The sequence below is a fragment of the Streptopelia decaocto genome, assembly GCF_964273445.1.
Source record: "Streptopelia decaocto genome assembly, contig: HAP1_SCAFFOLD_112, whole genome shotgun sequence".
Taxonomy (NCBI): Eukaryota; Metazoa; Chordata; class Aves; order Columbiformes; family Columbidae; genus Streptopelia; species Streptopelia decaocto.
Genome location: NW_028117016.1, coordinates 165,829 through 179,983, shown reverse-complemented (window position 1 = coordinate 179,983; position 14,155 = coordinate 165,829).

Below are 14,155 nucleotides of genomic sequence, written 5' to 3'. Positions count from 1 at the left end.
CTATGCCATCATAGTGACCCTGCCTGACACGCTGTGCCTCTGTGCCATCATAGTGACCCTGCCTGAGACGCTGTGCCTCTATGCAATCATAGTGACCCCGCCTGGAGACGCTGTACCTCTGTGCCATCATAGTTACCCTGCCTGAGACGCTGTGCCTCTGTGCCATCATAGTGACCCTGCTTGAGACGCTGTGCCTCTGTGCCATCATAGTGACCCTGCCTGGAGACGCTGTGCCTCTGTGCCATCATAGTGACCCTGCCGGAGACGCTGTGCCTCTGTGCCATCATAGTGACCCTGCCTGAGATGCTGTGCCTCTGTGCCATCATAGTGACCCTGCCTGAGACGCTGTGCCACCATAGTGACTCTGCCTGGAGACGCTGTGCCTCTGTGCCATCATAGTGACCCTGCCTGAGACGCTGTGCCTCTGTGCTATCATAGTGACCCTGCCTGACACGTTGTGCCTCTGTGCCATCATAGTGACCCTGCCTGGAGATGCTGTGCCTCTGTGCCATCATAGTGACCCTGCCTGAGACGCTGTGCCTCTCTGCCATCATAGTTACCCTGCCTTACACGCTGTGGCTCTGTGCCATCATAGTGACCCTGCCTGGAGACGCTGTGCCTCTGTGCCATCATAGTGACCCTGCCTGAGACGCTGCGCCTCTGTGCCATCATAGTGACCCTGCCTGGAGACGCTGTGCCTCTGTGCCATCATAGTGACCCTGCCTGAGACGCTGTGCCTCTGTGCCATCATAGTGACCCTGCCTGAGATGCTCTGACTCTGTGCCATCATAGTGACCCTGCCTGGAGACGTTGTGCCTCTGTGCCATCATAGTGACCCTGCCTGGAGACGCTGTGCCATCACAGTGACCCTTCCTGGAGACGCTGTGCCTCTGTGCCATCATAGTGACCCTGCCTGAGACGCTGTGCCTCTCTGCCATCATAGTGACCCTGCCTGATATGCTGTGCCTCTGTGCCATCATAGTTACACTGCCTAGAGACGCTGTGCCTCTGTGCCATCATAGTGACCCTGCCGGAGACGCTGTGCTATCATAGTGACCCTGCCTGGAGCCGCTGTGCCTCTGTGCCATCATAGTGACCCTGCCTGAGACGCTGTGCCTCTGTGCCATCATAGTGACCCTGCCTGACACGCTGTGCCTCTGTGCCATCATAGTGACCCTGCCAGAGACGCTGTGCCTCTGTGCCATCACAGTGACCCTGCCTGAGACGCTGTGCCTCTGTGCCATCATAGTGTCCCTGCCTGGAGACGCTGTGCCTCTGTGCCATCATAGTGACCCTGCCTGGAGACGCTGTGCCTCTGTGCCATCATAGTGAGCCTGCCTGAGACGCTGTGCCTCTGTGCCATCATAGTGACCATGCCTGAGATGCTGTGCCTCTGTGCCATCATAGTGACCCTGCCTGACACGCTGTGCCTCTGTTCCATCCTAGTTACCCTGCCTAGAGACGCTGTGCCTCTGTGCCATCATAGTGACCCTGCCTGAGACGCTGTGCCACCATAGTGACTCTGCCTGGAGACGCTGTGCCTCTGTGCCATCATAGTGACCCTGCCTGAGACGCTGTGCCTCTGTGCTATCATAGTGACCCTGCCTGACACGTTGTGCCTCTGTGCCATCATAGTGACCCTGCCTGGAGATGCTGTGCCTCTGTGCCATCATAGTGACCCTGCCTGAGACGCTGTGCCTCTCTGCCATCATAGTTACCCTGCCTTACACGCTGTGCCTCTGTGCCATCATAGTGACCCTGCCTGGAGACGCTGTGCCTCTGTGCCATCATAGTGACCCTGCCTGAGACGCTGCGCCTCTGTGCCATCATAGTGACCCTGCCTGGAGACGCTGTGCCTCTGTGCCATCATAGTGACCCTGCCTGAGACGCTGTGCCTCTGTGCCATCATAGTGACCCTGCCTGAGATGCTCTGACTCTGTGCCATCATAGTGACCCTGCCTGGAGACGTTGTGCCTCTGTGCCATCATAGTGACCCTGCCTGGAGACGCTGTGCCATCACAGTGACCCTTCCTGGAGACGCTGTGCCTCTGTGCCATCATAGTGACCCTGCCTGAGACGCTGTGGCTCTCTGCCATCATAGTGACCCTGCCTGATATGCTGTGCCTCTGTTCCATCATAGTTACACTGCCTAGAGACGCTGTGCCTCTGTGCCATCATAGTGACCCTGCCGGAGACGCTGTGCTATCATAGTGACCCTGCCTGGAGCCGCTGTGCCTCTGTGCCATCATAGTGACCCTGCCTGAGACGCTGTGCCTCTGTGCCATCATAGTGACCCTGCCTGACACGCTGTGCCTCTGTGCCATCATAGTGACCCTGCCAGAGACGCTGTGCCTCTGTGCCATCACAGTGACCCTGCCTGAGACGCTGTGCCTCTGTGCCATCATAGTGTCCCTGCCTGGAGACGCTGTGCCTCTGTGCCATCATAGTGACCCTGCCGGAGACGCTGTGCCTCTGTGCCACCATAGTGACCCTGCCTGAGACGCTGTGCCTCTGTGCCATCATAGTGACCCTGCCTGGAGACGCTGTGCCTCTGTGCCATCATAGTGACCCTGCCTGAGACGCTGTGCCTCTGTGCCATCATAGTGACCCTGCCGGAGACGCTGTGCCTCTGTGCCATCATAGTGACCCTGCCTGAGACGCTGTGCCTCTGTGCCATCATAGTGACCCTGCCTGAGATGCTCTGCCTCTGTGCCATCATAGTGACCCTGCCTGAGATGCTGTGCCATCATAGTGACCCTGCCTGAGACGCTGTGCCTCTGTGCCATCATAGTGACACTGCCTGAGACGCTGTGCCTCTGTGCCATCATAGTGACCCTGCCTGGAGACGCTGTGCCTCTGTGCCATCATAGTGACCCTGCCTGGAGACGCTGTGCCTCTGTGCCATCATAGTGAGCCTGCCTGAGACGCTGTGCCTCTGTGCCATCATAGTGACCATGCCTGAGATGCTGTGCCTCTGTGCCATCATAGTGACCCTGCCTGGCACGCTGTGCCTCTGTTCCATCCTAGTTACCCTGCCTAGAGACGCTGTGCCTCTGTGCCATCATAGTGACCCTGCCTGAGACGCTGTGCCATCATAGTGACCCTGCCTGGAGACGCTGTGCCTCTGTGCCATCATAGTGACCCTGCCTGAGATGCTCTGCCTCTGTGCCATCATAGTGACCCTGCCTGAGACGCTGTGCCATCATAGTGACCCTGCCGGAGACGCTGTGCCTCTGTGCCATCATAGTGACCCTGCCTGGAGACGCTGTGCCTCTGTGCCATCATAGTGACCCTGCCGGAGACGCTGTGCCTCTGTGCCATCATAGTGAACCTACCGGAGACGCTGTGCCTCTGTGCCATCATAATGACCCTGCCTGAGACACTGTGCCTCTGTGCCATCATAGTGGCCCTGCCTGAGACGCTGCGCCTCTGTGCCACCATAGTGACCCTGGCTGAGACGCTGTGCCTCTGTGCCATGATAGTGATCCTGCCTGGAGACGCTGTGCCTCTGTGCCATCATAGTGAGCCTGCCTGAGACGCTGTGCCTCTGTGCCATCATAGTGAACCTGCCTGAGACGCTGTGCCTCTGTGCCGTCATAGTGACCCTGCCTGAGACGCTGTGCCTCTGTGCCATCATAGAGACCCTGCCTGAGACGCTGTGCCTCTGTGACATCATAGTGACCCTGCCTGAGATGCTGTGCCTCTGTGCCATCATAGTGACCCTGCCTGAGACGCTGTGCCATCATAGTGACCCTGCCTGAGACTCTGTGCCTCTGTGCCGTCATAGTGACCCTGCCTGAGACGCTGTGCCATCCCACTGACCCTGCCTGGAAACGCTGTGCCTCTGTGCCATCATAGTGACCCTGCCTGAGACGCTGTGCCTCTGTGCCATCATAGTGACCCTGCCTGGAGACGCTGTGCCTCTGTGCCATCATAGTGACCCTGCCTGGAGACGTTGTGCCTCTGTGCCATCATAGTGACCCTGCCTGGAGACGCTGTGCCATCACAGTGACCCTGCCTGGAGACGCTGTGCCTCTGTGCCATCATAGTGACCCTGCCTGACACGCTGTGCCTGTGTGCCATCATAGTGAGCCTGCCTGAGACAATGTGCCTCTGTGCCAGCATAGTGACCCTGGCTGAGACGCTGTGCCTCTGTGCCATCATAGTGACCCTGCCTGGAGACGCTGTGCCTCTGTGCCATCATAGTGACCCTGCCTGAGACGCTGTGCCTCTGTGCCATCATAGTGACCCTGCCTGACACGCTGTGCCTGTGTGCCATCATAGTGAGCCTGCCTGAGACAATGTGCCTCTGTGCCACCATAGTGACCCTGGCTGAGACGCTGTGCCTCTGTGCCATCATAGTGACCCTGCCTGAGACGCTGTGCCTCTGTGCCATCATAGTGACCCTACCGGAGACGCTGTGCCTCTGTGCCATCATAGTGGCCCTGCCTGAGACGCTGTGCCTCTGTGCCATCATAGTGACCCTACCGGAGACGCTGTGCCTCTGTGCCATCATAGTGACCCTGCCTGAGACGCTGTGCCTCTATGCCATCATAGTGACCCTGCCGTAGACGCTGTGCCTCTGTGCCATCATAGTGACCCTGCCTGAGACGCTGTGCCTCTGTGCCATCATAGTGACCCTGCCTGGAGACGCTGTGCCTCTTTGCCATCATAGTGACCCTGCCTGAGACGCTGTGCCTCTGGGCCATCATAGTGACTCTGCCTGGAGCAGCTGTGCCTCTGTGCCATTATAGTGACCCTGCCTGAGACGCTGTGCCTCTGTGCCATCATAGCGACCCTGCCTGACACGCTGTGCCTCTGTGCCATCATAGTGACCCTGCCGGAGACGCTGTGCCTCTGTGCCATCATAGTGACCCTGCCTGGAGACGCTGTGCCTCTGTGCCATCATAGTGACCCTGCCTGGAGACGCTGTGCCTCTGTGCCATCATAGTGACCCTGCCGGAGACGCTGTGCCTCTGTGCCATCATAGTGACCCTGCCTGAGACGCTGTGCCTCTGTGCCATCATAGTGACTCTGCCTAGAGACGCTGTGCCTCTGTGCCATCATAGTGACCCTGCCTGAGACGCTGTGCCATCATAGTGACCCTGCCGGAGACGCTGTGCCTCTGTGCCATCATAGTGACCCTGCCTGGAGACGCTGTGCCTCTGTGCCATCATAGTGACCCTGCCTGGAGACGCTGTGCCTCTGTGCCATCATAGTGACCCTGCCTGAGACGCTGTGCCTCTGTGCCATCATAGTGACTCTGCCTAGAGACGCTGTGCCTCTGTGCCATCATAGTGACCCTGCCTGTGACGCTGTGCCATCATAGTGACCCTGCCTGGAGACGCTGTGCCTCTGTGCCATCATAGTGACCCTGCCTGAGACGCTGTGCCTCTGTGCCATCATAGTGACCCTGCCTGGAGACGCTGTGCCTCTGTGCCATCATAGTGACTCTGCCTGGAGACGCTGTGCCATCACAGTGACCCTGCCTGGAGACGCTGTGCCTCTGTGACATCTTAGTGACCCTGCCTGAGATGCTCTGCCTCTGTGCCATCATAGTGACCCTGCCTGACACGCTGTGCCTCTGTGCCATCATAGTGACCCTGCCTGAGACGCTGTGCCTCTGTGCTATCATAGTTACCCTGCCTGACACGCTGTGCCTCTGTGCCATCATAGTGACCCTGCCTGAGACGCTGTGCCTCTGTGCTATCATAGTGACCCTGCCTGGAGACGCTGTGCCTCTGTGCCATCATAGTGACCCTGCCTGACACGTTGTGCCTCTGTGCCATCATAGTGACCCTGCCTGGAGACGCTGTGCCTCTGTGCCATCATAGTGACCCTGCCTGAGACGCTGTGCCTCTGTGCTATCATAGTGACCCTGCCTTACACGCTGTGCCTCTGTGCCATCATAGTGACCCTGCCTGGAGACGCTGTGCCTCTGTGCCATCATAGTGACCCTGCCTGAGACGCTGTGCCTCTGTGCCATCATAGTGACCCTGCCTGGAGACGCTGTGCCTCTGTGCCATCATAGTGACCCTGCCTGGAGATGTTGTGCCTCTGTGCCATCATAGTGACCCTGCCTGGAGACGCTGTGCCATCACAGTGACCCTGCCTGAGATGCTCTGCCTCTGTGCCATCATAGTGACCCTGCCTGAGACGCTGTGCCACCATAGTGACCCTGCCTGGAGACGCTGTGCCTCTGTGCCATCATAGTGACCCTGCCTGAGACGCTGTGCCTCTGTGCCATCATAGTGACCCTGCCTGAGACGCTGTGCCTCTGTGCCACCATAGTGACCCTGGCTGAGACGCTGTGCCTCTGTGCCATCATAGTGACCCTGCCTAGAGACGCTGTGCCTCTGTGCCATCATAGTGACCCTGCCTGAGACGCTGTGCCTCTGTGCCATCATAGTGACCCTGCCTGGAGACGCTGTGCCTCTGTGCCATCATAGTGACCCTGCCTGAGACGCTGTGCCTCTGTGCCATCATAGTGAACCTGCCTGAGACGCTGTGCCTCTGTGCCGTCATAGTGACCCTGCCTGAGACGCTGTGCCGCTGTGCCATCATAGTGACCCTGCCTGGAGACGCTGTGCCTCTGTGCCATCATAGTGACCCTGCCTGAGATGCTGTGCCTCTGTGCCATCATAGTGACCCTGCCTGAGACGCTGTGCCATCATAGTGACCCTGCCTGAGACGCTGTGCCTCTGTGCCGTCATAGTGACCCTGCCTGAGACGCTGTGCCATCACACTGACCCTGCCTGGAGACGCTGTGCCTCTGTGCCATCATAGTGACCCTGCCTGAGACGCTGTGCCTCTGTGCCATCATACTGGCCCTGCCGGAGACGCTGTGCCTCTGTGCCATCATAGTGACCCTGCCGGAGACGCTGTGCATCTGTGCCATCATAGTGACCCTGCCGGAGACGCTGTGCCTCTGTGCCATCATAGTGACCCTGCCTGAGACGCTGTGCCTCTATGCCATCATAGTGACCCTGCCTGGAGACGCTGTGCCTCTGTGCCATCATAGTGACCCTGCCTGGAGACGCTGTGCCTCTGGGCCATCATAGTGACCCTGCCTGAGACGCTGTGCCTCTGTGGCATCATAGAGACCCTGCCTGACACGTTGTGCCTCTGTGCCACCATAGTGACCCTGGCTGAGACGCTGTGCCTCTGTGCCATCATAGTGACCCTGACTGACACGCTGTGCCTCTGTGCCATCATAGTGACCCTACCGGAGACGCTGTGCCTCTGTGCCATCATAGTGACCCTGCCTGATACGCTGTGCCTCTGTGCTACCATAGTGACCCTGGCTGAGACGCTGTGCGTCTGTGCCATCATAGTGACACTGCCTGGAGACGCTGTGCCTCTGTGCCATCATAGTGACCCTGCCGGAGACGCTGTGCCTCTGTGCCATCATAGTGACCCTGCCTGAGATGCTGTGCCTCTGTGCCATCATAGTGACCCTGCCTGAGACGCTGTGCCATCATAGTGACCCTGCCTGAGACGCTGTGCCTCTATGCCATCATAGTGACCCTGCCTGACACGCTGTGCCTCTGTGCCATCATAGTGACCCTGCCTGAGACGCTGTGCCTCTATGCCATCATAGTGACCCCGCCTGGAGACGCTGTACCTCTGTGCCATCATAGTTACCCTGCCTGAGACGCTGTGCCTCTGGGCCATCATAGTGACCCTGCCTGAGACGCTGTGCCTCTGTACCATCATAGTGACCCTGCCTGAGACGCTGTGCCTCTGTGCCATCATAGTGACCCTGCTGGAGACGCTGTGCCTCTGTGCCATCATAGTGACCCTGCCTGGAGACGCTGTGCCTCTGTGCCATCATAGTGACCCTGCCTGAGACGCTGTGCCTCTGTGCCATCATAGTGACCCTGCCGGAGACGCTGTGCCTCTGTGCCATCATAGTGACCCTGCCTGAGATGCTGTGCCTCTGTGCCATCATAGTGACCCTGCCTGAGACGCTGTGCCACCATAGTGACTCTGCCTGGAGACGCTGTGCCTCTGTGCAATCATAGTGACCCTGCCTGAGACGCTGTGCCTCTGTGCCATCATAGTGACCCTGCCTGAGATGCTCTGCCTCTGTGCCATCATAGTGACCCTGCCTGGAGACGCTGTGCCTCTGTGCCATCAAAGTGACCCTGCCTGGAGACGCTGTGCCTCTGTGCCATCATAGTGACCCTGCCTGAGACGCTGTGCCTCTGTGCTATCATAGTGACCCTGCCTGGAGACGCTGTGCCTCTGTGCCATCATAGTGACCCTGCCTGACACGTTGTGCCTCTGTGCCATCATAGTGACCCTGCCTGGAGACGCTGTGCCTCTGTGCCATCATAGTGACCCTGCCTGAGACGCTGTGCCTCTCTGCCATCATAGTTACCCTGCCTTACACGCTGTGCCTCTGTGCCATCATAGTGACCCTGCCTGGAGACGCTGTGCCTCTGTGCCATCATAGTGACCCTGCCTGAGACGCTGTGCCTCTGTGCCATCATAGTGACCCTGCCTGGAGACGCTGTGCCTCTGTGCCATCATAGTGACCCTGCCTGGAGATGTTGTGCCTCTGTGCCATCATAGTGACCCTGCCTGGATACGCTGTGCCATCACAGTGACCCTGCTTGAGATGCTCTGCCTCTGTGCCATCATAGTGACCCTGCCTGAGACGCTGTGCCACCATAGTGACCCTGCCTGGAGACGCTGTGCCTCTGTGCCATCATAGTGACCCTGCCTGAGACGCTGTGCCTCTGTGCCATCATAGTGACCCTGCCTGAGACGCTGTGCCTCTGTGCCACCATAGTGACCCTGGCTGAGACGCTGTGCCTCTGTGCCATCATAGTGACCCTGCCTAGAGACCCTGTGCCTCTGTGCCATCATAGTGACCTTGCCTGAGACGCTGTGCCTCTGTGCCATCATAGTGACCCTGCCTGGAGACGCTGTGCCTCTCTGCCATCATAGTGACCCTGCCTGAGACGCTGTGCCTCTGTGCCATCATAGTGAACCTGCCTGAGACGCTGTGCTTCTGTGCCGTCATAGTGACCCTGCCTGAGACGCTGTGCCGCTGTGCCATCATAGTGACCCTGCCTGGAGACGCTGTGCCTCTGTGCCATCATAGTGACCCTGCCTGAGATGCTGTGCCTCTGTGCCATCATAGTGACCCTGCCTGAGACGCTGTGCCATCATAGTGACCCTGCCTGAGACGCTGTGCCTCTGTGCCGTCATAGTGACCCTGCCAGAGACGCTGTGCCATCACACTGACCCTGCCTGGAGACGCTGTGCGTCTGTGCCATCATAGTGACCCTGCCTGAGACGCTGTGCCTCTGTGCCATCATACTGACCCTGCCGGAGACGCTGTGCCTCTGTGCCATCATAGTGACCCTGCTGGAGACGCTGTGCCTCTATGCCATCATAGTGACCGTGCCGGAGACGCTGTGCCTCTGTGCCATCATAGTGACCCTGCCTGAGACGCTGTGCCTCTATGCCATCATAGTGACCCTGCCTGGAGACGCTGTGCCTCTGTGCCATCATAGTGACCCTGCCTGGAGACGCTGTGCCTCTGGGCCATCATAGTGACCCTGCCTGAGACGCTGTGCCTCTGTGTCATCATAGAGACCCTGCCTGACACGCTGTGCCTCTGTGCCACCATAGTGACCCTGGCTGAGACGCTGTGCCTCTGTGCCATCATAGTGACCCTGCCTGACACGCTGTGCCTCTGTGCCATCATAGTGACCCTACCGGAGACGCTGTGCCTCTGTGCCATCATAGTGACGCTGCCTGATACGCTGTGCCTCTGTGCCACCATAGTGACCCTGGCTGAGACGCTGTGCCTCTGTGCCATCATAGTGACCCTGCCTGGAGACGCTGTGCCTCTGTGCCATCATAGTGACCCTGCCGGAGACGCCTTGCCTCTGTGCCATCATAGTGACCCTGCCTGAGATGCTGTGCCTCTGTGCCATCATAGTGACCCTGCCTGAGACGCTGTGCCATCATAGTGACCCTGCCTGAGACGCTGTGCCTCTATGCCATCATAGTGACCCTGCCTGACACGCTGTGCCTCTGTGCCATCATAGTGACCCTGCCTGAGACGCTGTGCCTCTATGCCATCATAGTGACCCCGCCTGGAGACGCTGTACCTCTGTGCCATCATAGTTACCCTGCCTGAGACGCTGTGCCTCTGGGCCATCATAGTGACCCTGCCTGAGACGCTGTGCCCCTGTACCATCATAGTGACCCTGCCTGAGACGCTGTGCCTCTGTGCCATCATAGTGACCCTGCTTGAGACGCTGTGCCTCTGTGCCATCATAGTGACCCTGCCTGGAGACGCTGTGCCTCTGTGCCATCATAGTGACCCTGCCGGAGACGCTGTGCCTCTCTGCCATCATAGTGACCCTGCCTGAGATGCTGTGCCTCTGTGCCATCATAGTGACCCTGCCTGAGACGCTGTGCCACCATAGTGACTCTGCCTGGAGACGCTGTGCCTCTGTGCCATCATAGTGACCCTGCCTGAGACGCTGTGCCACCATAGTGACCCTGCCTGAGACGCTGTGCCTCTGTGCTATCATAGTGACCCTGCCTGACACGTTGTGCCTCTGTGCCATCATAGTGACCCTGCCTGGAGATGCTGTGCCTCTGTGCCATCATAGTGACCCTGCCTGAGACGCTGTGCCTCTCTGCCATCATAGTTACCCTGCCTTACACGCTGTGCCTCTGTGCCATCATAGTGACCCTGCCTGGAGACGCTGTGCCTCTGTGCCATCATAGTGACCCTGCCTGAGACGCTGCGCCTCTGTGCCATCATAGTGACCCTGCCTGGAGACGCTGTGCCTCTGTGCCATCATAGTGACCCTGCCTGAGACGCTGTGCCTCTGTGCCATCATAGTGACCCTGCCTGAGATGCTCTGACTCTGTGCCATCATAGTGACCGTGCCGGGAGACGTTGTGCCTCTGTGCCATCATAGTGACCCTGCCTGGAGACGCTGTGCCATCACAGTGACCCTTCCTGGAGACGCTGTGCCTCTGTGCCATCATAGTGACCCTGCCTGAGACGCTGTGCCTCTGTGCCATCATAGTGACCCTGCCTGATATGCTGTGCCTCTGTTCCATCATAGTTACCCTGTCTAGAGACGCTGTGCCTCTGTGCCATCATAGTGACCCTGCCGGAGACGCTGTGCTATCATAGTGACCCTGCCTGGAGCCGCTGTGCCTCTGTGCCATCATAGTGACCCTGCCTGAGACGCTGTGCCTCTGTGCCATCATAGTGACCCTGCCTGACACGCTGTGCCTCTGTGCCATCACAGTGACCCTGCCTGAGACGCTGTGCCTCTGTGCCATCATAGTGTCCCTGCCTGGAGACGCTGTGCCTCTGTGCCATCATAGTGACCCTGCCGGAGACGCTGTGCCTCTGTGCCACCATAGTGACCCTGCCTGGAGACGCTGTGCCTCTGTGCCATCATAGTGACCCTGCCTGACACGCTGTGCCTCTGTGCCATCATAGTGACCCTGCCGGAGACGCTGTGCCTCTGTTCCATCATAGCGACCCTGCCTGAGACGCTGTGCCTCTGTGCCATCATAGTGACCCTGCCTGAGATGCTCTGCCTCTGTGCCATCATAGTGACCCTGCCTGAGATGCTGTGCCATCATAGTGACCCTGCCTGAGACGCTGTGCCTCTGTGCCATCATAGTGACACTGCCTGAGACGCTGTGCCTCTGTGCCATCATAGTGACCCTGCCTGGAGACGCTGTGCCTCTGTGCCATCATAGTGACCCTGCCTGGAGACGCTGTGCCTCTGTGCCATCATAGTGAGCCTGCCTGAGACGCTGTGCCTCTGTGCCATCATAGTGACCATGCCTGAGATGCTGTGCCTCTGTGCCATCATAGTGACCCTGCCTGACACGCTGTGCCTCTGTTCCATCATAGTTACCCTGCCTAGAGACGCTGTGCCTCTGTGCCATCATAGTGACCCTGCCTGAGACGCTGTGCCATCATAGTGACCCTGCCTGGAGACGCTGTGCCTCTGTGCCATCATAGTGACCCTGCCTGAGATGCTCTGCCTCTGTGCCATCAATGTGACCCTGCCTGGAGACGCTGTGCCTCTGTGCCATCATAGTGACCCTGCCTGAGACGCTGTGCCTCTGTGCCATCATAGTGACCCTGCCTGACACGCTGTGCCTCTGTGCCATCATAGTGACCCTGCCTGAGACGCTGTGCCTCTGTGCCATCATAGTGAACCTACCGGAGACGCTGTGCCTCTGTGCCATCATAGTGACCCTGCCTGAGACACTGTGCCTCTTTGCCATCATAGTGGCCCTGCCTGAGACGCTGTGCCTCTGTGCCACCATAGTGACCCTGGCTGAGACGCTGTGCCTCTGTGCCATGATAGTGATCCGGCCTGGAGACGCTGTGCCTCTGTGCCATCATAGTGAGCCTGCCTGAGACGCTGTGCCTCTGTGCCATCATAGTGAACCTGCCTGAGACGCTGTGCCTCTGTGCCGTCATAGTGACCCTGCCTGAGACGCTGTGCCTCTGTGCCATCATAGTGACCCTGCCTGAGACGCTGTGCCTCTGTGACATCATAGTGACCCTGCCTGAGATGCTGTGCCTCTGTGCCATCATAGTGACCCTGCCTGAGACGCTGTGCCATCATAGTGACCCTGCCTGAGACTCTGTGCCTCTGTGCTGTCATAGTGACCCTGCCTGAGACGCTGTGCCATCCCACTGACCCTGCCTGGAAACGCTGTGCCTCTGTGCCATCATAGTGACCCTGCCTGAGACGCTGTGCCTCTGTGCCATCATAGTGACCCTGCCTGGAGACGCTGTGCCTCTGTGCCATCATAGTGACCCTGCCTGGAGACGTTGTGCCTCTGTGCCATCATAGTGACCCTGCCTGGAGACGCTGTGCCTCTGTGCCATCATAGATACCCTGCCTGACACGCTGTGCCTCTGTGCCATCATAGTGAGTCTGCCTGAAACAATGTGCCTCTGTGCCACCATAGTGACCCTGGCTGAGACGCTGTGCCTCTGGGCCATCATAGTGACTCTGCCTGGAGCAGCTGTGCCTCTGTGCCATCATAGTGACCCTGCCTGGTGACGCTGTGCCTCTGTGCCATCATAGCGACCCTGCCTGACACGCTGTGCCTCTGTGCCATCATAGTGACCCTGCCGGAGACGCTGTGCCTCTGTGCCATCATAATGAACCTGCCTGGAGACGCTGTGCCTCTGTGCCATCATAGTGACCCTGCCTGAGACGCTGTGCCTCTGTGCCATCATAGTGACCCTGCCTGAGATGCTGTGCGTCTGTGCCATCATAGTGACCCTGCCTGAGTCGCGGTACCTCTGTGCCATCATAGTGACTCTGCCTAGAGACGCTGTGCCTCTGTGCCATCATAGTGACCCTGCCTGAGACGCTGTGCCATCATAGTGACCCTGCCTGGAGACGCTGTGCCTCTGTGCCATCATAGTGACCCTGCCTGAGACGCTGTGCCTCTGTGCCATCATAGTGACCCTGCCTGGAGACGCTGTGCCTCTGTGCCATCATAGTGACCCTGCCTGGATACGCTGTGCCATCACAGTGACCATGCCTGGAGACGCTGTGCCTCTGTGCCATCTTAGTGACCCTGCCTGAGATGCTATGCCTCTGTGCCATCATAGTGACCCTGCCTGACACGCTGTGCCTCTGCGCCATCATAGTGACCCTGCGTAGAGACGCTGTGCCTCTGTGCCATCATAGTTACCCTGCCTGACACGCTGTGCCTCTGTGCCATCATAGTGACCCTGCCTGAGACGCTGTGCCTCTGTGCTATCATAGTGACCCTGCCTGGAGACGCTGTGCCTCTGTGCCATCATAGTGACCCTGCCTGACACGTTGTGCCTCTGTGCCATCATAGTGACCCTGCCTGGAGACGCTGTGCCTCTGTGCCATCATAGTGACCCTGCCTGAGACGCTGTGCCTCTGTGCCATCATAGTGACCCTGCCTGGAGACGCTGTGCCTCTGTGCAATCATAGTGACCCTGCCTGGATATGTTGTGCCTCTGTGCCATCATAGTGACCCTGCCTGGATACGCTGTGCCATCACAGTGACCCTGCCTAAGATGCTCTGCCTCTGTGCCATCATAGTGACCCTGCCTGAGACGCTGTGCCTCTGTGCCGTCATAGTGACC